This window comes from Plecotus auritus (genome assembly GCF_963455305.1).
Source record: "Plecotus auritus genome assembly, chromosome: 5".
In the NCBI taxonomy this organism is placed as follows: domain Eukaryota; kingdom Metazoa; phylum Chordata; class Mammalia; order Chiroptera; family Vespertilionidae; genus Plecotus; species Plecotus auritus.
Genome location: NC_137776.1, coordinates 179,779,956 through 179,806,002, shown reverse-complemented (window position 1 = coordinate 179,806,002; position 26,047 = coordinate 179,779,956). Strand labels below are relative to the sequence as shown.

The 26,047-nt window shown below is 54.0% G+C and overlaps 2 protein-coding genes across 17 annotated transcripts in view; one reads left to right on the top strand and one right to left on the bottom strand.

The window, feature by feature from the left end:
- Positions 1 to 26,047, bottom strand: part of RALGPS1 (Ral GEF with PH domain and SH3 binding motif 1) — a 263,998-nt gene that overhangs the window by 50,106 nt on the left and 187,845 nt on the right. The window lies entirely within an intron of this gene.
- The window catches only part of ANGPTL2 (angiopoietin like 2), a 36,315-nt gene continuing 33,171 nt past the window's right edge, over positions 22,904 to 26,047 (top strand). The window contains exon 1 of the mRNA XM_080668519.1: positions 22,904 to 23,468. The gene's annotated coding sequence lies outside the window, so the exon portion shown is untranslated. The remainder of the gene's footprint in view (positions 23,469 to 26,047) is intronic.

Below are 26,047 nucleotides of genomic sequence, written 5' to 3'. Positions count from 1 at the left end.
CACAACGTTCCTCAGTCCTAGCTCCTCCCCTTCTCCACAGCTCGGTGCCCTTCCCGCAGGCTCACAGGCTAGGGGCCGGCACTTCCCGCATTAGGGCACCGCTGGCTTTACCATCCCGGGATGCTTTTCAGGGAAGAGAGAGGTCAAAGTGGCGGAGAGACATGTCTGCTGCCTCGGAAGCTGCCAGGAGCGCGGCAGAAGGTGGCTGGTGGCTGAGGGGAGAAGGGAGCTGCGAGGACCCAGGGCGCAGTGCTAGGGACCAACCCACTCGGCGCCAGCCGCATCACGGAAAGGACATCAGTGCCGAGAGCTGCCGCATGCCTCCATGTTCCAGGCGCAGGGGAGAGGGGAGAACCCGACCCCACGGGTGTCCGGGCTAGCAGAGGCCTTCCGAAGGAGCATTCATCACCCAAAACATTAAGGGCACAAAACTGCTAAGAAATAACACTCTAGCACATACTGTGGAGAACTATCCCCAGAGGAACCACTGGCACGTGAGACAGGACCCGGCAGGTCGGCAGGTCGCTGTCTGCGCTCCTGGCTCATTCGTACACGCTCTCCCTGCCGCAGCTACTCAGCGCTGGACGTTCAGTACCTGCCCGAGTCACTCGGAGCACACGTGGCACAGGCGGGATTTGAGCGCAGGCCATTTGGCTTTAGGGCCCACACTTCTCTCTCCTATGTTAGATGTGACACCTACAGCTCAATATACACGTAACAGGAATAACAGTAACACTCCAGACGTCTGTGTTCAAATTGGGCACTGTCACTGGTTTGTTCAGTGGGGGCGCGGGGGGTCCCTCCACTGCTTTCTTTGCCGTGAAGTGGAGACAGTGCCTGTAATGTCCTCACCGGGACGTGCACAGCATCTGGCTAAAGCGGGCACTCGATGGAGTTACTTGAGGAAAAGATGGGGTCCCTGTCTGTAGGCAGTCCCTCATAAAGCCTCCCCTGACTCATCACTACAATTGCTGTGGCTAGAAAATAAAAGCTGAAACACACCCCACCGTCTCCTGTAAGACTGAGGACGGCCTGATGGCTAGGATCTGGGAAGAAATGGAATGCACTACAGGCAGAAGCAGAGGGCAGGAACTGAGCAAATTGAGACCTGGTCTTCTGACATGAAAACATCGCGTCCCTCCCAGGCCTGTCCCCAGACTCAGGGACCCAGGGCTGCACAGGCTGGAGGCCTTGGGTCCATGACAGCAGCTGGTCCGAGGGGCTCGGGAATGCCCCCGCCTCCTCACACCACGTACAGACTGCTACTCCCAGGAAAGACCTGGAGTGTGTCCACAGGGAAACCCAAATGCTCAGCCTGTCATTAACCCCAACAAGGATGGATCTGACCTTGTTCAGGGGAACAATCAGAGGAAAGGAAATCCAACAGCGCACGTGGAGTGCTGCCGGAGAGTGGGGCCTGGCCCGCAGGTAGAAGGGGCTGAGCCGTGAGAACACATGCCCCGTCTATTCCAGGGCCCGGAAGAAAGTCTCAGACGCTTTGATCAGCACGGGAAGATGAGGCTGTGATAGGAGAGAGCTCTCAGAGGAGAAACTGCAAGAGGGGGAGATAGAACGAGATGCACGAGGTAAGGAAAGGATAAAAGGAAAGTAAAAACGTGGCAGAAGAGTAAAAACATGAACATCAGAGGCAGCAGTGGGGGAAATGGGTACCTTGGAGACTCACATCATGGGTGGCCGGGTCTCCCCCAACGCCAAGGAAAAGGGCAAGAGAAGAGCACAGGGAAGGGGGCGGGGCCTGAGAGGTGAGCTGACCCAGGGAAGGGCACCTCCCAAGATTGCATACCAGATCCCAGGAAAGAGATCCATCCTTAGTCGCATCCTGCATAAATGTATGAACTTAAAAAAAAATCTTGCAAAGACCCAGGCAAAAAGCAAAACCTCCCACAAAATTCAGAAGTGCCCACCTCTCCAAGTGAGCTGCAGGAGCCCCTGCCTCTGCTCTAATGGAACCGGACCCTCCACCAGACGGACAGCGTGGTGATGGCGACTGTACTGCCAGCAGCTTCCATGGGAGAAGGGGCCTCTCGGGGGCAGGAAGAACTGTCTACTCATGAAATGCTGGTGGACATCTGGTCATTTGTCAAGTGCTTTGATTTTTGTAAAAAGAAAAATACTGTCCCCTAGTAATTATGGTACTTAAGTATAAAGACCCCAAGAGACTTGGTATATGACTTTGGATGCCATGAAGTTTGGTCAATGCACATTTTTTCCATATAAATTTATGGGGTTGTTTCACCATCCCAGACCAAGGGCCGCAGAAGATGCCAACTCCTGGACACACTAGTAGGACATGTGCTGCAGCTGCTCTCCCGTCAGCAGTCTGTGAAGCCAGAACCCGCCCTGCAGACGCCGCCCCAACTTTCATGGCTCCTGAGGCCCACTCTCCATGTGCCAGGACAGGATGAGGCAGAGCAGAGCGGCTGGCCTTCCAGTTTCCTTCAGACGTTCCCCAACTGGGAGCGCTGTCCCTACCCGGAGACCTCTGCCTCGGTAATTACGGGACGCCTGGAAAGAAGGGGCTGCTTTTGATGGGGGCGCTTTCATCTCTGACTTAAATTATACATCGTGCACTAACGTTCTAACTCTGATGTCTTCTAGAATTCAAATGAGACATAAACATACGCCTAGACGCACAGAGCCTGCATTCAGTACGGGACCACCTTGGACAAATAAGAGGTGTCACCAAATCTATTTATACTTTAAACATCTTTCCACTGTCTTTCCTTTAAGATCTATTGAGGTGGTTCCCACACAAACAAGGAAGAATGTCCAGCCCCAACAACCACTCATTCATTTGGACTTCACTTTGGTGGGGGGGGGGGGGGGGGGGCGAGGAGGGGGGCAGAGAGCAGTGAAGTCAGGCATGGGGAGCGAATGGAGAATGAATATGGGGGCCCTGAGCAGAGAAATGGAGTGGACGGAGAAATGTAAATTAATAAATACAAGCTGCCATTTAAAATCCATTACATCATTAAATTTAAAATAAGACCAATGCTGAAAGCTAGCAAGGCTGTGGCGAAGGGGAAACCCATACATTGCTGGCAGCGGGATAAGTTGGTACAGCCTTTTTGGAAAGCGTTAGAGATTCCAAAGCCAGAAAACTACTGGTCCTTTGACTCAATAATCCCTCTCCTAGGAGCTTATTCTGAGGAAATAATTTTAAAAGAAGGGAAAACATTGTACACACAAAGATATTCACTGTGGGGAAATCTACAGTAGTTAACAACAAAAACTGGAAACATTCTAATGTCAAAAAACAGGAAATAGCTAAGGAAATTAAACTATATGGCAAAACTGCGGAAATAAAAATATGGAAACATTAAGTGCTGGACTGGTGGGATTTTAAGTGCTTTAAAAATTTATAGCAGTGTTACCTAGTTGTTTGTGCATTTTTAAAAAGAATGTATTAAACTTTATGTAAGATAAAATTTTATTCTAATAATTGATATTAACTATCAAATTTAAGTTTCTCACCAAAATAGCAACAAATATATATTTACATACTGTCATATATTATGCAAATATATGCATATTATGTAAATATATGCATGTATAAATATATATTCACACACACACATATATGTAAATACAAATAGCCCCCGAAAAAGAGTGGTTTCCTCCTCAAATACCAGGAAACCTCATGTCCCTCCTCTTCCCAGCTGTTTAATTGGTACCCACGTTGAAGGGCACGTGACATTCAGATGAGCCTGCAGTGACCCAGGGTCTGACTGACAGCCAGGGGAACGGAGCTTGCATCCCTCCCTGGAGTGAGTCGGCTTTGCTGACCTCAGCTGACCTGCCAGGATAGGATAGATGGTGCGCCTCTCCAGCTCTCCCCCCACTTCCCTCCAGACATGCCCACCTCTCCCATGGCCTCCAGAGTTCCTGCCCCATCGGCCTTAACACACAAAATGAGGTCGGACCACTCAGCCTGGCATCCCGGCCCCCGTGGTGCGGCCTGTCTTATACCCATTCGCAGTGTAGGTGCCGCACGCTCATCCTCGTCCATCAGACACTATTCCTACTCGCAGAGCCTGAGCCCAGGGCTTCTCTAACCTGCACGTGGGCGGGTCTGTAAGGACGGACGCCCTGGCCCTAAGGACCCTCTTGGATGGGTCCTCTGTTCCCTGGGAGGTAACCAGACCCCTGAGCCCTGGGCATTTGTCGCCGCTGGGCAGGAGAGCCTGCGGCCTTGGCTAGCCCGAAGCCTGGCCTGCCGCCTCGACTTTCTTCTCAGCACATGGGGAGAGGGCAGCAGAAGGGGCACGAGGCCTATCCTCCAGAATGTCCCTGAGGAGGCAGCTGGCATTTGGAGCGCTGCGCCCACTGTCATCGGCAGGCCTGTGCGAGGCGGGGTCTCACCAACACCTGTGAGAAACAGGTCCTAGACCGGGCTGTTGAACACATACTCCAGAAGGACAAATTCGTTACAAATAAGGTAAAAACATGCGATAAAATTTCATGGTGTAATTTTCTATATTCAAAACGTTGTAAATAAAGATTACATTTTTAAAAACTTTAAAAAACTGCATCAGCAAAAGGCTGCCAATTGGCCCTTACTTGGGAAAAATATCCTTTCTTCTGAGATGATGTTCGGCTACACAGCCGGTGTTAAAATGTCCCTTCTTCTAGGAAATAATGATGATGGTTTGTATTTCTTCATTCACCATTTTTAAAAAGTTGGCCGCCTGTGAGAGCCTCCAAACTTTATTTTTGAAGTTCCTTGCCTGTGAAATTGCCGTCTGGGACCCACGAGCCTGAGCCCACATGAGGTTCCCTGGCAGCGGTCAGGCGGTTGGTTGGTGTGGACCGTGCCAGGGCTGGAAACCCCCAAGGGTGGCTTCTGAGCGCAGAGAGGGAGCCGGCCAGGCAGGGAGCAGCTGTGTTGCTCCAGGCTGGAGGATCTCTCAAACTTACAAAATATCTGAAGGTTGAGTAAGTGGGGATTTCGGTTTGGCATTAAAATCTCAAGCTTGAGTTCACCTCTTCCTTTTTTTTCTGTCAGTTTCCGTATTACTGTGGGGTCGATCAGCTAGGCCCCAATCCCACTTGTACCCCCTCCCCTGGCACCTCTCACCTCTCATTGGCCGGGTGCAGCCATCAAAGCCCCATCTCTGCCTTGGGAGGTCCCTCCCAGCTCTGCACAGGCTGCCGAGCCACTCACCCAACGCTGCACGTCCCCAGGGTCCAGCCTCGGCAAGGCCCCAGCCACTCCTGGGTGTCTCCCCTATTCCCTTTGGTGGTTGGTTTTCCCCAACAGCCTGCCCATCACCCCACCCACAGCTGTTCCTCCCAGTGGGCACCCTACCTCCTAAATGAATGACCTCGGCTACCCGCTCTGCCCCCTCATCCATCTCCACCCGCCTTTCCCTCCTGGCCGCCACCCTCACCCCATCCCCTCCAGCACGGACTCCCTGGCCGACCCCCTGGGGATCTTTACTGTCTCCCTGTCTATACTACCTTATTATTATTATTTTTTAAGATTTAAAAGAACATCATCCTGGAAAAGAGATAAAAACATAATGAGAAAAACAACTGCCTGCAATCCCACAGCTGTGAAAAGCACTCTCAGGACTGAGGCGTGTCCTCCACATAAACACTCCACAAGTGCCCGCGTGTGCCCGCGGCTCTGGTGGACTGTCCCATCGGTGGAAGGTCTCATTCTTCAGTGAAAGTGGAAAGGGCCCCACCCAAGTGAGGTACTGAGCCTGGACACCCAGACACCGCCTGGGAAAGACCCAGGAAGTGGGCAGACACTGCCGCAGGCCCTTCCTGGCTGCACACAATCAAAGCTATCGCTTTACACAGGAGCCCAGATGGCTCCAGGATCTGGAGTGAACCAGCGAAGCCCACACATCTGACCCCGTCAGTCAGGCACGCAACTTCTGGGGCACCCCAAAGTCACCCCTAAAGGTGGGAAGAGAAGCAGGAAAAAGAAAAGGATGGCGGGTGGAGAGGGGCTGGCAGTGATAAGTAAGCCCGAGCTTTCCTCTTATCGACTCAGTGCCGTGATAATGGCAATAATTATAACAATAATACGCATAACACAAAAGCTGGCCCATGCTGGGAGCTCAGTGTGTCAAGTCCATGGGCTGCGGCTGTTCACCTCTGTTCCGCCAAGTAGGACACTCTTCACTGAGAGGTCGTGGCGGCCGGGAAATCTGTCTCTATTCTGGCATGCATCAGAAAAGCTCCGGCATGACAAACCCTTAATATCACAGATAGGAATACAACAGGGTTAAAGAGGAAGTGTGAAAGGTGGTGGGAGTAGTGAAGATGGTCACAGGGCCCAAGTTTGGGGAAACACTGTCTTGTCTCACTGGACCCTCTCAGCCCCTGCTCCGTGGAGGTGGGGTGGCACCTGGGGAGCGGTGCCTGGGCTTAGGACTCGTGCCTGCCTGACCCCAGAGACGGGCCCTCCTCGCCCTAGGCCCTGCTGAGGCAAGCTCTGCTTCGTCCCTCTGCTGACCCACCCACTGCTATCTGGCACCCATCTCCCCACAGGTCTCTATTTTTTGGTGGTGCTGCCCCAAAGGGCAAACAGGTTTATTGGGGCCGCAGCCAGGTAACCAACAGTGGGACTTAACATTTATTTGAAAAAACCACAGAGGCAGAGGAAGTAATTCATAGAAGAGACAGGCTTCGGAAACAAGCTATAGAGGTAAAGGAAAGACCCTTGGGACTTAGAAATAGGAAAGTAAAGGTGACATACGTGTGTGGGGGGGAATATGAGGGAGGAAGGGGGAAAGGCACAGGGTGTGTTCCTGGCGGGGAGAGGGACAGGTCCCCCTCCATCCTAAGGGTTTTAAGGGTTGAGATTTAAGGGGCTGTCCCAGGGGAAGATCTAAATAGAATATTCATCAGCTTCCCAAGTGCGTCCTTTCAAGGTCGGGGTCTCCACTGATTGGTTGGCACCAGGGCAGGGGGTCATTAGTCAATGCAGCTTGGTCCTGAGGTCATGGTGTTGCTTGTCACATTTTGCTGCTTTTCTGGGCCTGCAGCTAAAATACTACTGAGGCCTAGATGTCATCTCTAGGGAGGAAAGGTCACCCTGGGGACAACTGTCCTTTGCTAGGCACCCAGGGCTTTCTGCCCTGGTGACCTTCGTCTTCCTCCTGGATAGCAGAGGAGGTGGAGGAGCCCTTGGCCATGCTGATGAGCTCATCTCACTCGGTGATGGTCCTGATGCTCTGGAAGGCAGCCTCTCGGGCACCTGTGCATCGCAGCCAGACGGCCTGATTCACACAGCACAGCTGTTGCCTCACAGGCCGGCTCACCCATCGCAAGTTGCGTCCTCTCGGGGCCACTGTCAGTGATGGCATTCACCATGACCTGCAGGGGGAGGGGCGGGGGGTTCTCACCAGTGAGCAGATGGTTGACCTGGAGGCATGCCTGACCATGTGCATAGTCACGAGCTCCATGCCGTTGCTGCAGCTGTGCATCACCAGTGAGTTGGTGCGGCGCTCCACAGTGGGCATTGCGCCTGGCAGGAGTGTTTGGCCACATGGTGCCTGCACTATGGGGCAGGTACTAGGCACGCTTCTTCACTGCAAGCTGATCCTACACAGAAATGCCACTGATCTGTCCACCATCATTGCTCCACTTCCTGAAGAGCTTGACTTCAGGGTCTCTGCTCCTGCAGGTGCAGCCGCCTCCCACTGGGTCATCCTGAGAGTGCAGCTGGGGGGCGTCCCTGCCACTCTGCGGGGACCACATTCCACCCTGCCTGGGCCACGTGCCGCCCTGCCTGGGCTGCCCTGCCTCGACCACATTCCACCCTGCCTGGACCACGTTCCACCCTGCCTGGACCACGTGCCGCCCTGCCTGGACCACGTTCCACCCTGCCTGGACCACGTGCCGCCCTGCCTGGACCACGTGCCGCCCTGCCAGGACCACGTGCCGTCCTGCCTGGACCACGTGCTGCCCTGCCTGGACCATGTGCCGCCCTGCCTGGACCATGTGCCGCCCTGCCTGGACCACATGCCGCCCTGCCTGGACCACAGGCCGCTCTGCAGGGACCACGTGCCGCCCTGGAACAGACAGGAAAAGCCCCACGGTGTTACTGGTCCTGTCCTCTGAGGCATCTGTGCCAGCACAGCCAGCAGTGTGGTTGAGTTCAGGAGCATTTATGCAGCCACTAAGTTATGTGCCCTTCGTGGGGAGGAGAGCCTGGGTGGTGTGACGGGGTAACGTGGACAGGCAAGCCTGCCGTGGCAGTCGCGGCTTTCTGGGGCCTCCCTACAGTCACACTGACCCAGGAATGGCAGGTCTGGACATTTCTCCTGGCCACAGGCCACCCCGGCAGCCTCTTGGGGACAGGAGCAAGGGTGGCTCACCTTGCTTTGCCAGACCTGTTGCATGTTAGCACAGGACAGCGTGACCCACCTTCTGGCCAAACCCTCCTTGGAGGCAGGGCGAGCCCAGACAAGGCGCCGTGGCCCTGAGGCCGGGATGTGTCTCTCCGGGAAGGATCATCTTCCATCCCTTGTAAGGACAGAGAACGAGAAGCAGGCGCCAGGCCATGGGAGCAGGTGGCAGGGAGACAGAGCGGCCCTGGGGGATCTTGTGGGACGCAACTCGGGATCCTCAGCTCTGCCAGGACCAGAACAAGAACATGGAGAATTCAGGTCAGGTTTGAGCTGAAACTTCCGGTTAGTGGAAGTGCTGCCTGTCCACCAGTCACCGCGAGCCTAGCGTGTTAATGATCATCTAGTAAGTGCCATTACTGGCCACCCAGTAGCTGCCAGGCACTGGGCTTGATCGTCGGTGAGCTCCGTGGTCCTCACGCAGTGTCTGACAGAGCTACGGGTATTATGCCCACTTCACAGACATCCCCCCTCTGCACGTCTGGCTCACAGCATCCCTGCAGAGCCCTCTGGGCCCACCTTGGGCTTCTCCTCTGTAATAATCAGTCTGTAATTAAAGGGGTCTAATCCTAATGATACTAGTAGCCTCCATTCTCCAAGGACTGCCTGCTAGCCCCACATCACCTCTCCCTTAGGGGGCCCATTTACAGATAAGGTACCTAGGCTCAGACAAACTAAACTGTCCAAGGTCAGCTGGCCAGCAAGTGACAGAGTGGGTTCAAAGCCACGTTTGTCAGACTCTTTAACCTCTAGTTGATTATTCAACACCTGCCCACCGCCCCCCAGGCCAGGAGTCCCCAGGGTCAGGGACCACACCTACTCCGCTCACAGCCATCGCCCAGAGTCAGTACTGCTACACCACAGGCGCTCAGTAAATATTTCTCAGATGAAAGAAGGAGGGGGAAAGATGCTTAAGTCAGAACCCTTGTGGTTGCAAGTGACAGAAACTCACCTGAAACTAGCTTCCAAGTGGGGGAAGGATCGTGGAAGGGCTCACAAGACCAGGGGCTGCACCACAAAACCCAGGCAGCCTCAGGACGGCGCAGGGATGGTGGGGTGGGGGTGAGGGCTAGGTGGGAGGGGAATGCTGGGCGACAAAGAGAACAGCCATCCTGGCAGGTGACCTTATCAAACAGGAAGTGATCTCAGTTATCCAAGTGTGATTTCAGTTTTTTGTCCAACGTAATTACTGCTCATTACACAGGACAGTTAAAAATACAACCCTGCTGTGAACCGAATGTTTGTGTCCCCCTAAAATTCATATGTTGAAATCCTAACCCCAAGGTGATGGAGCTAGAAGGTGGGGCTTGTAGGGGTCATTCGATCATGAGGCTGGAGCCCTCAGGGGTGGGATCTGTGCTCTTATAAAAAAGACTCTGGCCGAAACCGGTTTGGCTCAGTGGATAGAGCGTCGGCCTGCGGACTGAAGGGTCCCGGGTTCGATTCCAGTCAAGGGCATGTACCTTGGTTGCGGGCACATCCCCAGTGGGGGGTGTGCAGGAGGCAGCTGGTCGATGTTTCTCTCTCATCGATGTTTCTCACTCTCTATCCCTCTCCCTTCCTCTCTGTAAAATATCAATAAAATATATATTAAAAAAAAAAAAGACTCTGGAGAGCTCCTCCCTCCTTCCACGGTGTTCAGACACCCCAAGAAGACAGTTGTCTATGAACCAGGAACAGGGCCCTCACCAGTGCCTTGATCTTGGACTTCCCAGCCTCTAAAACTTTGAGGAATAAATGTTTGCTGTTTATAAGGCACGCAGTTTATGGTACAGATGCTCCTCAACTTCTTATGGGGTTATGTCGCAATAAACCCATCTCGTATGTTGAAAATGCATTAAATACTACGCTGTAAAGTATCGGTCGTTCACCCTCGTGACTGGGTGCCCAGCTGAGAGCTGCGACTTGCTGCCGCGGCCCAGCACCACGAGAGAGTATCGGACTGCATGTTGCTAGCTGGGAAACGATCAACATTCAAAGTACAGTTTCTACTGAATATACATAACTGTAGTCCAGCGCTGAGTCGAAAAGTCCTACGTCGAATCATTGTGAGTCAGGACCAGCTGTACTTTGTCAAAGCGGCCCAAACGAAGACAAACCACTTCCAAGGCTGAGATAAAAATCACGGGGTCATTCCTGTGACCACCTGTCATCTCTATACCGTGGAGTCGACAGGTTTCAATTCTGAAGTCCCTACGTCCTTCCCTTCCTCCAGGAGGATGGCAAGAGTGTGGAGACCACCTGCTCCACAGGCCACTGGTTCCAGAGAGGACCAGGCCACCCCAGGCCCCTCCCTCCACTACAGATGACCCCCGCGTGAGCACACCCCGGAGTGTGGGTCCAGCGAGGTCTGCTAGGTGAGAGGCCAGTGGCAGTGCTGACATCCACTGGCTTCATTTGGCAAAGAGCTTGGATGTGGAGTAAAGCAACCTGACTCCCCACTGCCTACCCCAACTCCTGACCCTTGGCCACAAAGATAAAGGCATCTCACCCATGAGAATGGGACAAGCACACCTTCCTGCAGAGACGATGAAGGTGGCGGTGGTGAGAGCTCACGGCGTGCAGGCTTCTGGGGGGCTGGGACTAAGCGCAGCAGTTCACCTGCTTCTTCGCACCGTACCCTGAGGACAGCCCCATGTGAGCACACTGTTTGATCGCTGTTGCACAGGCGTATACTTCGCATGCAGTGAGCTGGGACTTGAACTCTAAGTTCTTCTGGACACTTGGGTTAGGACTCTTAAGCCCCCTGCACTTTGCTGCACCAGCGGTGAGAAGGAGGCCCATGCGAGGCCCTGGCAGAGGGCCTGGAAGAGGGCGGCTGCTCAGTCCTGCTCCTGCTCTTCTTCCTCCTCCTCCCGTTTCACCCCTTCACCCTCACTGGCACGGCGTCCCTGGCAGGCACCGTTGGCGGGTTGCAGCCAGCCACAGCTCGGGGCGGGGGCGTTCTGTCACACCTATCTCACTGAGGAGAGGCTCCGTGGGCAGCCTGGACCTTGGGGCATCTGGTGGCCAGACCAGTCACTCCCAACGTGGGGTTGCTGGATGACTGAGGTCGCTGCTACTTCACTGAGGAATCTGCCTCCTCTGGGAGCACAAATATGAAATGCTATATTCTCTCCAACACCCACTCCCCACCCTGCTGTGTAGACTCCCCTTTGCAGTTTTGGACAGCTGGTCCCTTGATAAAATCTGGGCCAGATTCTGTAACTTTGTGGTCACTTACCATTATTAGCATGGTCGCATGTCAAGATTTAAGACTTGTTTCTGTTTATTTGAAGACTTGATTCAAACTGAGTTTGAAGCTCATCTCCATTCTCCCTCCTTCGCTCCCCTCTCCCTGGGGCTTGGAGGAGGTGGATGGAGAGTGTTCTGCGCTTTACCAAGTCCCTGTCCCGTGTCTGTCTGAACTTCCTGCCTTAACCGCTGTCAGACTGTGGCAGCCCTCACTGGGCCCACTCTCTCGGGAGAAGTGAGATCTGCTCACGCAGGAGGCACCTGTCAGTGTGGGAGGGACCTGGTCTGGTCTGGTCCCCTCGGTGCGGGTGGTGACCTGGGTTTCCGAGGGACGTGTGCAGCTGTGCCCTGGCCCCTCCATCGCTGAAGAGCAGCCGGGCATCCCTTCTCCGCCACAAGGGGCACATGTCCCAACGGCCTCTCCAGGCTGGTGTACCACCTGGGCAGCCACAGCTCCTGCCCCGCTGTAGCCTCTGTCCTCTTCACATGGAGACCCAGCAGCATCTAGGGTAGTTTAGAATGGGAGGGGGGACGCCCTCTTCCCGACACCCAGATTTTTAAGTCCTGGAGGTTCCACAGAGTCCCATCTTCAGAAGTCTTTGTACCAGAAACAGGCACCAGTTTCTACGTTCAATATGACCCAAACTTCAGGGGCTAAATCAATCACCCTCTTCCTCTTCATCCCCAGAGAGGGAGGGGGGGTCTGAAAAGCACGTGGCCCCCCTACTCTCAGCTCCCGGGTCGGGGGGCTCTCCGAGGGTCTGCAGTTCATCACATGCCCAGTCTTTGAAAAGGGAGCCCCCAGAACCTCCTTGCTTAGCTTGGGGAGAAGCAGCCGTCTCAGCTCAAATCTACACTTGTTTTGAGTCCAGGACCCTCCTCTTTCTCACAGCGCCCATCCTGGATTTACAGGAGGGGGTGTGGGAGGGGGGAGGACAGAAAAATCATGGCACTGTATATTATACAGCTACTCTCAGCTATTGCAAAGCTCTGTTTGTTAACAATAAGGGGATAAGGCATTTACTTTTACTTAATACATGCAGCAGTTCAACGATAGAGAAACAAAGAGCTGGTCAGTTCTGGGGCCAGACCTCGCTCTGAGTGACCCTGGACAAGACTTCTGACTCTTCTATGCTCAGCTTCCTCATCTGCACCGTGCAAGTTAGTTATCGTATCCACAAGAAGCTGTGGGCTTCCACACTGTACCTGGCACAGTCACCATAAATTTCACAGCACACTCAGTGGCCATTATTACTTACTAGAGGCTCGGTGCACAAAATTCGTGCACTTGGAGGGGTCCCTCAGCCCAGCCTGTGCCCTCTCGCAGTCCGGGAGCCCTCAGGGGATGTCCAATTGACACGGAGGCAGGAGAGGCTCCTGCCACCGCTGCTGTGCTCGCCAGCCGTGAGCCCGGCTTCTGGCTGAGCGGTGCTCCCCCAGTGGGAGCGCACTGACCACCAGTGGGCAGCTCCTGCATTGAGCGTCTGCCCCCTGGTGGTCAGTGCATGTCATAGCGACTGGTCATTCCACTGTTCTGTCAATTTGCATATTAGCCTTTTTTATATAAGATGGGTGTCTTTAAAACCCAGAGTTAAGAAGAGGCACAAAAGGGGTCTTGGGTAGGAAGGGTCACAGGCCATGGCTGGGTGTCCTCATGGCTGCTCCAGCTCTGGCAGGGAGCCTAGCACGGTGCCAGGCACGTGCGTGCCTGCAACGCACGTTTTGTTGAATGAGTGGTGTTCTCTTAATTCCAGGAGACTATTAATCTGCTACTTATTAATGAGGTGTTCTGAACACAGATTTAGGCTGCATTTGGTCTAGCAACCAAAAGAGACTGTGGGTCTTAAAAAAAAAAAAAAGCACGGAGGAGAGACCCCTCTGTGTGTGGAGGGTGGGCGGCCCTCCCATCCCGGCCGGGCAGGAGCCGGCAGCTGTCTCCCGGCGCCTGCCGGAGCTGGATGGCAGCCGTGAATACTTTCTTTCTTAGTGAAGCTCTTCTCTGTGTGTGCTGAATCACAGCATTCACGGGGGGAGTGGGGACAAGAGCATTTACTAAGTGGATACCAGGCATCAGCTGGGGCAGGGGTGGGAGACCTGGCTGGGCCAAGGCTCAAGCAGGAAAGGAACGTGACACCGGCTCCTCCAACAGTGTCTCTACCACCCCCGTGGTGGGTGCTGGGGGGCCAGATGAACACTCAGACCACAGACCTCGGCGGGGGGTGGATGAAGAGACAGGCCAGAAATAGGCTGAGCGTCTGGGGCGTCAGCTGGGATTTGCCCCTTCCAGCAAGTCAGGGCTCAAGCATTCTGTTTACCAAATACTCTGCACACATAGAAACCAGGACGGTCTGGCTCTACGTGAAAGGGAAGGGGAGGGTCTCTCCAGGGTGGATTTCGAGGTGTTGGAAGCTTCTCTGCCTGGTGATTTCACCCCGGTCTCTTGCCAGGAGCCCTCATTATCTGCCCAGCCGATTCCTTGGGCCCCGGGAAAGACAAGCAAGGTCATCAGCTGCTCACTGTCCCTGGAGGGGCATCTCCTTAGGCATCTATAAGGGGCCGCTCACTGCCCCTGGACGGGCATATCCACAGGCGTCTGTATGGGGCCACTCACTGCCCCTGGACGGGCATCTCCACAGGCGTCTGTATGGGGCCACTCACTGCCCCTGGATGGGCATCTCCATAGGCATCTGTATGGGGCCACTCACTGCCCCTGGACAGGCATCTCCATAGGCGTCTGTATGGGGCCACTCACTGCCCCTGGACGGGCATCTCCATAGGCGTCTATAAGGGCCCGCTCACTGCCCCTGGACAGGCATCTCCATAGGTGTCTATAAGGGGCCGCTCACTGCCCCTGGACGGGCATCTCCATAGGCATCTGTATGGGGCCACTCACTGCTCCTGGACGGGCATCTCCATAGGCATCTGTATGGGGCCACTCACTGCCCCTGGATGGGCATCTCCATAGGCATCTGTATGGGGCCACTCACTGCCCCTGGACGGGCATCTCCATAGGCGTCTGTATGGGGCCACTCACTGCCCCTGGACGGGCATCTCCATAGGCATCTGTATGGGGCCACTCACTGCCCCTGGATGGGCATCTCCATAGGCATCTGTATGGGGCCACTCACTGCCCCTGGACGGGCATCTCCATAGGCGTCTGTATGGGGCCACTCACTGCCCCTGGACGGGCATCTCCATAGGCATCTGTATGGGGCCACTCACTGCCCCTGGACGGGCATCTCCATAGGCGTCTATAAGGGCCCGCTCACTGCCCCTGGACAGGCATCTCCATAGGTGTCTATAAGGGGCCGCTCACTGCCCCTGGACGGGCATCTCCATAGGCATCTGTATGGGGCCACTCACTGCCCCTGGACGGGCATCTCCATAGGCATCTGTATGGGGCCACTCACTGCCCCTGGATGGGCATCTCCATAGGCATCTGTATGGGGCCACTCACTGCCCCTGGACGGGCATCTCCATAGGCGTCTGGAAGGGGCCACTCACTGCTCCTGAATGGGCATCTCCATAGGCATCTATAAGGGGCCGCTCACTGCTCCTGGACGGGCATCTCCATAGGCGTCTATAAGGGGCCGCTCACTGCCCCTGGACAGGCATCTCCATAGGCGTCTGTATAGGGCCACTCACTGCTCCTGGACGGGCATCTCCATAGGTGTCTGTATGGGGCCGCTCACTGCCCCTGGACGGGCATCTCCATAGGCGTCTGGAAGGGGCCACTCACTGCCCCTGGACAGGCATCTCTGTAGGCGTCTGTAAGGGGCCGCTCACTGCCCCTGGACAGGCATCTCCATAGGCGTCTGTAAGGGGCCGCTCACTGCCCCTGGACGGGCATCTCCATAGGCGTCTATAAGGGGCCGCTCACTGCCCCTGGATGGGCATCTCCCTAGGCGTCTGTATGGGGCCGCTCACTGCCCCTGGATGGGCATCTCCATAGGCGTCTATAAGGGGCCGCTCACTGCCCCTGGACGGGCATCTCCATAGGCGTCTATAAGGGGCCGCTCACTGCCCCTGGACGGGCATCTCCATAGGCGTCTGTATGGGGCCACTCACTGCCCCTGGATGGGCATCTCCATAGGCGTCTGGAAGGGGCCACTCACTTCCCCTGGATGGGCATCTCCATAGGCATCTGTATGGGGCCACTCACTGCCCCTGGACGGGCATCTCCATAGGCGTCTGTAAAGGGCTGCTCACTGCCCGTGGACGGGCATCTCCATAGGCGTCTGTATGGGGCCACTCACTGCCCCTGGACGGGCATCTCCCTAGGCGTCTGTATGGGGCCACTCACTGCCCCTGGACGGGCATCTCCCTAGGCGTCTGTAAGGGGCCGCTCACTGCCCCTGGACGGGCATCTCTGCAGGCGTCTGTAAGGGGCTGGGATCCTCCCGCACTGACCATAAGGCTGCCTTCTGTCCCTCACCTCCCATTTGGTACAAAGGTCTTGTCTGACACAGACAATATTCCAGAAGCAACCATTTTTTAAAATTTTATATAGAATGGGGATGATTTAAAGCAGCTTTGGAAATTTCCTGTGAATATTTTATTATGAAGATACAAAGAAAACCAGCAAACTAAAATGAACTGTCCCCTGTCTCTATCCCAAGTCTGTCCTCCTGGGGATGGGCCCCGGCCTCAGCTGCACATGGGAGATCAGGGATAAGACCAAATGAACGTTCCTCCAAATACCGTAATGATGACAAAATGAAAACCAGGCAAATAAGTCTCAGCAAGTTGGCTTTGAGCAAATTGACCTGGAGCCCAACCTCTGGTGCTCAGATGGGGCTTAATAAATATTTGTTGACTGAATAGCAAATGTGTTTGACTGTTAGGTGATATCCAGACCCGAGGAGAAGCACTGCCCGGACTCTGTCCCCTGGCAGTGGGCTGAAGAGTCAGGAATGAAGCAGATCATCCACGAGCTAAAAACAGGCCCTCGAAGCTGCTTTGGAACGGAGCATGCGCCTTGTGCTGACATTTGTTTGGCTAGCGTGGAACAGACAGTGCCTTCAAAGGGCTTTCCACACGGCCTAGACACCTCTGTGACACTGGGCAGTCCAGGACAACCAGTAGCACTGCCTCAGAATCCTCCCGTAAGTGCACGTCTCCTAACTTCTCACCAGGGCAAGGGAGCACGTGGTTCCCACAAGTCACAGGATCTGACCACAATACCTCCAGGAGAGGAGAGGCCCAGCTGGCTCACTCCAGCTCCCAGGCAGCTGTTTTATTGCTAGTAAATCTGGATGGACAGAGGATTCTGGCAGTTCTGCAGGTTTCCCGATGCTCAGACCCTCCTCTAGACCTTTTCCAATCCCAGCTGACCAGGAGAGGAGGGGCCTTGCCTTCTTGGCCCTTAACTATGGGTCAACTTCACTGCAACCTTGATGACTAAAACCGCCAAACTTCCTCAAATCTGAGAAGCCATCCACTGATAAATGCCTCATGTGCCAGTAAAAAACAAAAGGTGCTGCCAATTACACCCTGACATGCTACTAACTTTAAGATGCATCCTGATTTCAGAGATCTCAAAACAAGAAAATGTGTGTTAGAATTGAAAAAGTGCAATGTGTTTTCAGAACAACTGTGTTCTTGCTGGCTTTGAGGTAGGTCTTAATCCCTTATTTCCTAGCTTATGGCCTGGTGCAAAGGACTTCATTTTGCTAAGGCTCTGTATTCTTGTTAGTAGGACAGAAGAGTAATGCTTCCCTCATAAATTCTGAGAGGAGATAAAAAAATAAAATGTTGAGCTTGGTATCTAGTACATCACAGGTAGCTACGTAAGGTGCTCTAACAAGGCTTGTGGGGACAACACATTTTGTTATCTGCTGGTGCCCAGGTGGTTCTGAGCTGAACCAATCTATGAATTATTGGGACTGAAGTTTCCCAAGAGACTATGACCAAGTAAGGGGATGGGGGGTGAGGGGGGAGGGGAGGAAGAGATATAAAATAAGACATGAATTGAGCTGGCTGGGTTTATGGTAGGTCAACAACAGCAGTGAGGAAGGAGGTTTGGGCGAGAAGACACATTCAGTTGGGATGTAGGGAGTTCCTGTTCCTAAAATGGAGGAGTGATTGAAGTAACTCTCTGGTCAATAGCAATGATAAGATCTGGACAATACACAAACACAAACTAATTGAAAGCACTTGAAACAACCTAAAGCAATGGAAATTGGAGAAGACACTAGAGCACTGCCCAGTTTATGGTGATACATGGGAGAACAGAACTAAAATGGAATGTAGCAGTATTATTGGCTGGGAAGACGGAAAACGATTAGACATTGAGGATGAAAACTGAAGAGAAAATGCCAGAAAGGAGAGAACCACAGAGGAAAAGCTCCAAAATTGCTATACAACCCCCCTCCAAATCCTTAGTTAACCCCTAAATTTTTTTATGTGTAGACAGAGACTCCAAGGAGCCCAAAAACTCCCCAAAGGAAGCACTAGCTGGGAGGCAGAGAATTCAACACTACCTGGAAGATAGAATCTGGAGTTCAAGTCGTGCCAAGTTAAAGGGGGTTAGCAAACACTTACGGCTTTTGATTTAATTCCAGAAAACCATGTCTGACAAATAAGTACAGGACTAAGGGTTATACCCTAGGGCTATGGGCAAAACCAAACCAAATCTATCTGAACAAAATCTAAAACCAACCTCTACAAGCTCAAGTGGATACACCAGTAATCTGACTGCCTGCTAGAACAAAACATAACATTCTTCAGAGGAAAACAATAAAATCGTCTTTTTAATGTATCATCCAAAACGTCCACTATAAAATTAAAAATACATAGACATGCAATCAAGAGAAGTAATAGTCAACAAAATCAGACCCATTGATGAACCATATGTTGGATTTAGTAAACAAGAACTTTAAAATGGTTATTATATGCACAGGATTTTCAGCAAATGAAAAATAGAATAAATAAATGGTTAGAGAATCTCAGAAGAGAAATGGGACCTATAAAAATAAACCTAGGTAATTTTTAGAAACAGCAGTAAATTCTAGAAATAAAGTACCTGACATAAAATATATTTTGGATGAAATCAATAGTAGATTAGTACTGCAGAAGAAAAGATCAGCAAACCTGAAGACAGGTAATAGAAATTGATCCAAACTGAAGAACAGAGTGAAAAAGGGGAAAAATAAATAAAAACACGGAGCTTCAGTGACCAGTGGGACAACAAGTAGTGTACAAATGGAATTCCAGGAGAGGGGAGAAAGAATTGGGCAGAGGAAATATTTGAAGGAATAATGACCAAAAATTACCCCCACATTCCCAAATTCAGTAAGAAACATCAGCCCATCGATCTAAGAAGCTCAGTGAAGGCTACATAGAATAAATACAAAGAAAACCACATCTAGTCACACCACCGCCAAACTACTAAAAGTCAAAGACAAAGAGAAATCTTAAAAGAAGTCAGAGAGAAAAAGACTATGTACACAGGAACAAGAATAAGGAAGAAAGCTGACTTCTGATCAGAAACAATGTAGGCCAGAAGGCATTTAAAAAGTCTAAGGGGGGAGGAGGTCAATTTGGGATATGTGCAGCTTGAAATGCTGGTGAGACTCTGAGGTTGCAAAGTACAACAAAGGTCTCCTCCCAAGCACTCCCTTATAACACACATTCTCCATGCACTCCCCCGACACACTCCCACCACACACACAGTGCCTCAGTTCAACATCTCAGCATTCCCAACAGAAAAAAGAATTATAGCTGTCAGGAAGGTGAAAATACATGAAATCACTTATACAAACTGTGAGACATAATTGAGATTCTTTGTATTGTGCCACCACGTAAACAATACATATTTTTTTTCATCCTGATAAAAACTCTAATAAGAAAAATGAAGATTTTCTCCTCCTTAAATGCTTTAGTCACATGACGCTTTGGTCCAACAGGCTGGCGGAAATGTGGGAATAGTGCTCCTGGAGGAGGTCAGGGGAATCCAAGATCCAGGAACCATCAAGGTAGAAACCTGGCAAAGAGGTTCTGGGTAAGCGTGGGAGGAGCTTGGAGCAGCAGCAGCACACGTTTCCTGAGCAACTGCTGAACGCTGAATGCCAGGCATTGTGCTAAGTGCTTCGGGTGCATTATCTTAATCCTCACCCCGCCCCTGAGTATTATCATTCCTTTTTTTAAAATGAAGAAACAAAGTTTGAAAGAGAATCAGAAAGTTGCCAGGTTAGTCACAGAGTTGGGAGTTGAGCCCAGGTCTGTTAGACTCTAAGCCACAGCTATTCACCCGCCCCCAGTCAGCCGTTCATGTGTTCATCCCACCGCACTGGGCTGGACAAAGGGAGAGCTCTACATGGCTACGCCCCCAGTGCTCAGGGAACCCATAGCCAAGGAGGCAATAAAAATGACTATAGCCAACATTTTATTGAGCACTTACTATGTACTAGCCATTGTGTGTTACACTTAATGTGTCACATCTTATTTAATTTTCACCACAGTCCTATGTGGCAAATCCTTGTATCATCTCCATTTTACAGGTGAGCAAAGCGAGGCTCAGGTTGGGCTAGAATTTGACTCCACAGCTCAGGCTCCTCAGCAGCATAGTCAACTGCCCAAGGCACCAAAGGGGCAGGGGCCATGCGCGGACGGACAGAGCCGGGTCACCCTGGCGCTCCTCCCCGAATTGATGAGATCCTAGGAATGCTGACTTGTGGAAGCAAGTTTGTTTTCCAGGGACTTAGGCTGCATCTGTTCCAGAGGGAGCGAATGTCCAGGGAATTCCCCCTCCTCCCCGACCTGGTGAGTACAACTGCTTCTCTTACCAGCGTGGCTGCAACCATCTCCCCAGCTCTGGAGGGCTTGTCTGACACTCCCATTAAGCCAGGCTGCACGCAACCATCACTGGGGCTTTTAAAAGTAACAGCAAGTCGGAACACTGCCATGCTTAAAGGCTTTCAGTGGCTTCCCAGCATCCCTGGGATAAAGCCCCACCTCTCTCCCGAGGCCTCGTGCTCTGACCTGCTCCCCTTCTCTCCTCAGCCAAAGGTACTTTTCAGCTTCTCCAAAGAACTCCCTGCGCTGCTCCTGCCTCAGGCTCTGCTCCAGTTACCACTGCTGAGTAACAAGCTGCCACCCAAAGGTATCAGCCTAAAGCTACCGTTTTCTCATCGTCATGGATTCTTTGGTCAGGACTTCAGATATGGAACAGTGGAATGCCTTATCTTTGCTGATGTCTGAGGCCTCAGCGGGAAGACTCTCTAGCCAGGGTGACTCGATGGGCAGGCGCTGAATCGCTGGGAGGCATCTTTCCTCACACGCCCGGGGTGGGTGCTGGCTGGACCGATGCTATGGAGGGCCTCTGCATGCCTGCTTCGGGGCAGCTGGGTTTCTCAGGCTTCAGCCTGGCTCGGGGCTCCAAAAGTGTCCCAGTGAACAAGGCAGAAGCTGCACTGCCTGTTCTCCCCCAGCCTTAAGTCCAGGAGGGTCACTTCCATTGCATTCTATTGGTTACAAGCAAGTCAGGAACCTCCCGATTCAAGGGGAGAGGGCAGAGCCCTGCCCCTCCAAGGTCTCATGTGGACCAGGAGATACATTGGGGCTCTCTCTCTGAAAAAGCAATCTACCGCATGGTCTTTACACACTATTGCCTTGCCCAGACCTCCACCCTCTCTCCAACCTCACCCCCTGCTAGTCCTCACCAGGGTCCAGGTTTCAGCTGAAGCACCTCTTCCTAAGGGAGCCTGCCTTGACTGCCCCACCTAGGCTTAATCAGGCCTCCGGCTTAGATACACCCTTAGCGCCCAGCACTTCTCATGTAGCCCAGTCAGTCTGTCCGTCTCCCCTCCTGACTGTGAGCTCTATGAGGACAGGGACTTTCGCTTCCTGGTGTTGGCTCAGAGCAGGTCCACACCCTGGAGAAGAGAGAGGAGGAGGAAGGGGGAAAGAAGGTTATATGCCAGCCTCCAGCTGTCAAGGCTGTAGCTCAGAAAGAAATCCACTGGGTGCTCCTGCTGACCTCGAGCCCCCGGCCTGCCACGGCCCTACCACCAGTGGCTTGACCACCACCCCACCGGGCCCCTCCAGGCCTTCTGGGGATCCACAGGATGGATGGGCATCTTCACCCCCAATCCAGCTGTCCGGCTGATGCTGTGGCCTATAACATACTGAGTTCTTTTGCAAAGACCCACCTTCTAAAGAGGGATGGACCGACAAAAGGAAAAAGGAGACTGCCCGAGCATGTGAAGGAGGCTGAGGCAGGAAGAAACATCTGCTCCCTGCAGGGTCGGAAGCTGGGTCCTGAGGGGAGGGTCATGATGGACCTGTTTGCCCAGGGACCAAGAACATGACACATTGTGCTTAGGAGTGGGGAGAACGCCATTAAAATTTCTCTCCCAATTTGTACCCAAACACCAGCACTATCACCATCTTCATCACCAATTTTTTTAAAGTACGGAAGAGTCACCCTGGGCTTCTTGCATGGCTGTTGTCCAGGCAGAGGGGCGCACTGTGCCGGGGGCCCCTTCCCTACCTCCCCGCTCCTGGAGAGCCGCTCACTTGTGGGCCCAGTGCGGTCTCCTTTCTTGCTCCGACTCCATAAGCATCACAAGCTGCACCTTGATGACGACTGTGCTGAGGACTCGATGGCCCCCCATTATTTCTTCTTTGAAAAGCCTGATTGGCGGGGGGGGGGGGGTCACAGTAACCCACCTGATGCCAGAGTCTGAGTTCAGTCCACTAGGGCGTCCTTGCCCTGTGCCAAGCCCTTCCCCGAGGGACCTCACAGAACCCTCGCCGCAGCCCTTGGAGGTGGATTACTAGTTTTCGCTCATTTGCTGATGCACGAATGGGACGCCCAGAGAGGTGACTACATCAAGGCCACTCAGGTGGGAAGTTACAGCGCTTCTCCAGCGCTGCCTCACCCCAGCTGTGGGGTTCCCATGGTCCTGGGCTCCTGCCTCCCTCCCGCTAACTTTCCGGGCTCAGATGCTACTGGCTGCTGTGCAGCCAGCCTTGGCTCCCTTCCCCAGGGTTTCAAGAGGGAACTGAAGTCCAGGAAGCCATCGGCAGGGCTGCCCTGCTGCCCCCCCTGGGGACAGGGCCTGCCGGGAGCACCCGCTCCCCTAGCGCGCACACCGTTGCCTGCACAGCTGGAGCAGCCCTCAGCCATTACCTGAGCTGGAGGGGAAGCTGTCTGCTCTGCAGAGCAACCCAGGAGCTGCCTGGGGTTTGGGGAGCGGGCGGGCCAGGGAGCAGAGCCGGGCCAGGCTGCCTGTGCCAAGGAAGGAGGGGGCTGCTGAAGCCGCCAAAGCGGGCTGGGGGAGGGGCCGGGCCAGCTGGGGCCGGAGCTAGTGTGACATCACCGGGCGCCCGCCTCTGTCTGGGGCTGAGGGGAGGCCCTGAGCCTTTCTGGGGCCTGGGGGATCCTCTTGCATTGGTGGGTGGAGAGAAGTGCCTGCAGCCAACCAGGGTCAGGCTGTGCTCACAGTTTCCTCCGGCGGCATGTAAAGGCTCCACAAAGGAGTTGGGAGTTCAAATGAGGCTGCAGCAGACGGCCTGAGCCTGAGGACGACTGAGCCCTGCGCTGTGCCTCCTGGGCTGGACCTGCAGAGCATGGCCCTGAGGCGGCCGCCGGCCCCCGCCACAAGCGAAGGCAGGTTGTGAGCAGCCCCGCAGGGTCCCTGGCCGCCCCGCCCGGCCGCCGAGCCGCTGCGCAGGGCTGTGCGGGCGGAGCAGAGCCAGCAGAGGCCAGTGAGGCAGGGCTGCTCGGTGGCCAGGCCAGCCTGCGGCGTGAGGACCCTCCTGGAGGCCATGGACAGGCTGCCTCGCTGACGGCCGAGGGGAAGCATGTGAGGAGCTGCCCCAGAACCACGCAGGAGGGAAGAGGTAAGGGGCCGGTTAGGTGGCACGGGGAACGGGGGCGAGAGGCAGCAGCTGGTCCCGTGTCTCGGGGCTCAAGACCCCTGACCCCCAGCTGGGGCTGTGTGCAGCTGGGTTCCAGAGGGGTCACTCCTGCTTTCACGTGGAGACAAACAAGACATGTGCCAGGGCAGGACCTGTGGGTGCTTGGGCAGAGGGTGGTGTTCTGGGGTGAGGTCATGGGCTGGGGCTCCAAGGCTTTACCAAGAACCTCTCTCCTCCTCAGACAAAGGCCCTCTGGGTGATGGCAGTGGCTCCTGAGCTGCTCGGAGCTGGGGTGTGTGCCCGAGTATGTGCCATGCGTAAGTGTGTGCCCGAGGGGCCAGCAGACAGCAGGGGCAGCGGAGCATTGGGGAAGCCGTTTTGAAGTTTGGGTTCCCCTGCCTGGCTAGGGATGACACCCAGGCAAAAACAAAAGCAAACCGGGAGCCTCGCTCAGGAAGTTCCCTGGAGCTGAGCAGCGGTGCCCACACCCTCGGCCGGGAGCAGAGGGGCAAAGGGCTCCAGCACCAGGAGGGACGTGCCAGCCAGAGTCTGTGCCACTGTGACAGGGCAGAGCGCTGCCCTGGCTTCCTCTGCATTTCCGAGGATGCCTGGTCCCTCCTCACACTGGACGGCGCCCAGGTACCTGGTCTCCCACCGGCTGGACGCGGCTGGAAAAGGGGATGACCGGCCCCAGCAGGGAGACAGCAGGCTCCACATTCCGAGTCCCTTGAAAGCACTCAGCGTTAGCTAACATTTCGAAACAAATTCTTCCCCGATCCCTCCCTGTGTTTCTGTGATATGTGTCACGGGTCAGCTGGTGCCTCTGCTGTGGGATTATGAGAGCTCCCGGGGCCAGTTCGGTTACTTAGAAAAGGATCCCCTTTGAGCGGGGCTCGGGGGAAGCTGAGAATGCCACTTCCGAAGCTGGCCCCACGCCCCCACACGGACTCCTCCAAGTTGAGGCAGAGTGAGGCAGTGCTTATGAGCGAGGTTTACACCCTAGCTCTTCCACATATGAGCCAAACTGACTGGCAGAACACGGAGCCTCTCCAAGCCTCAGTTCCCTTTTCTGTAAAATGGGATGACAACGGGGCCCACCTCTCAATAACAGCGGATACTTCTATTGCACTTACCCTGATCCAGGCACTTGCCAACTTGGGGAATCCTCACAGCCCCCTTATAACCTAAGTGCACCCCCATTTTACAGATAGGAAATTGAGGCAGAGAGGGTACTGATGTGCCAAGGCCACATGCTAGTAAGTGCCAGCCCCAGGACTTGAACCCAGCACTCTAAACCACATTCCCTGCTGTCTAGCATGCCCAGGAAGGCCTTAGCACAATGCTTGGTGTGCGGCAAACCCTCAGAAAATGTTAGTCACTGATTATTATGAACCATAACAGTCAGAATCGCAGAGAGGAAAGAGCAGAGACCCACATTCTCTTTCTGTCCCGTCACATCCTGCTAGGGCAGTGGTCGGCAAACTCATTAGTCAACAGAGCCAAATATCAACAGTACAACGATTGAAATTTCTTTTGAGAGCTAAATTTTTTAAACTTAAACTTCTTCTAACACCACTTCTCCAAAATAGACTCGCCCAGGCCGTGGTATTTTGTGGAAGAGCCACACTCAAGGGGCCAAAGAGCCGCATGTGGCTCGCGAGCCGCGGTTTGCCGACCACTGTGCTAGGGTGTCAGAAAACCCACAAGGCTCCCCACCCTGGGGGTCTTCCCAGGAGCCCGAGGGGGGCTTTATGTCTGAGGCGACCTGCAGCTCTCTGGGTCCTAGAAGTCCACACCAAGGAAGGGTGCAGACGCAATGACAAAACGAACTCAGTGTATCTGACCAACCCTGCAGGACGAGCACCCTCCGCCCACATAGGCTGCCTGTCTGTGTGCTGGTCTCCCCGCCACAACCATAGTGGGCGAGGAAAGAGAGAGAGCGCCGTGCTGCAGGAGGACCAGCGCCAGGCCTGTCCTGGGGCTGCAGGAGGAGAGGCACAGACCCCTACCTCGAACCCCACCCCTATCACCAGGTCTGCACATGGTGGCCAAGTCGGTGGATCTGACACCAGCCAACACTGGTGTAACCTCAGCCTGAGACAGTAGCTTCTCTCCTTTGGCCCAGGGGTCTTGGTGGGCTCCGGAAGTCCTGGAAGCGTTCTGAGAAGCTGACATTAAATATCTGTTTTTCTGGCACCAGGCCTCTGGGCTGCGAAAGCTCCAGCCTGGAGCCAAGGCGGCTCACTGGGCTCTCTGGGCAGCCCAGGCCAACAGAGGCTCTGACCGACTTCACGGGGCTGGCTAACAAAAGCAGGATTAATCATTACTCAGTAAAGGCAGTCGTGGTGGAACAAATAAAAATGTGTGAAGCACGCAGCCGGGAGCACAGGGCGGGCTGCACCGTATCACCACAAGCTCATGGGCAGAACTAAGCTGCTCCTCCGTCCACAATGATTTATTAAGTACCCACTGGGCTAAGAAAGGCACAGGCATTATCTCGTTTCATCCTCACCAGAAGCCTAAGAGGTAGGTTCCAGTTTTAGTATCCCATTTTACAGATG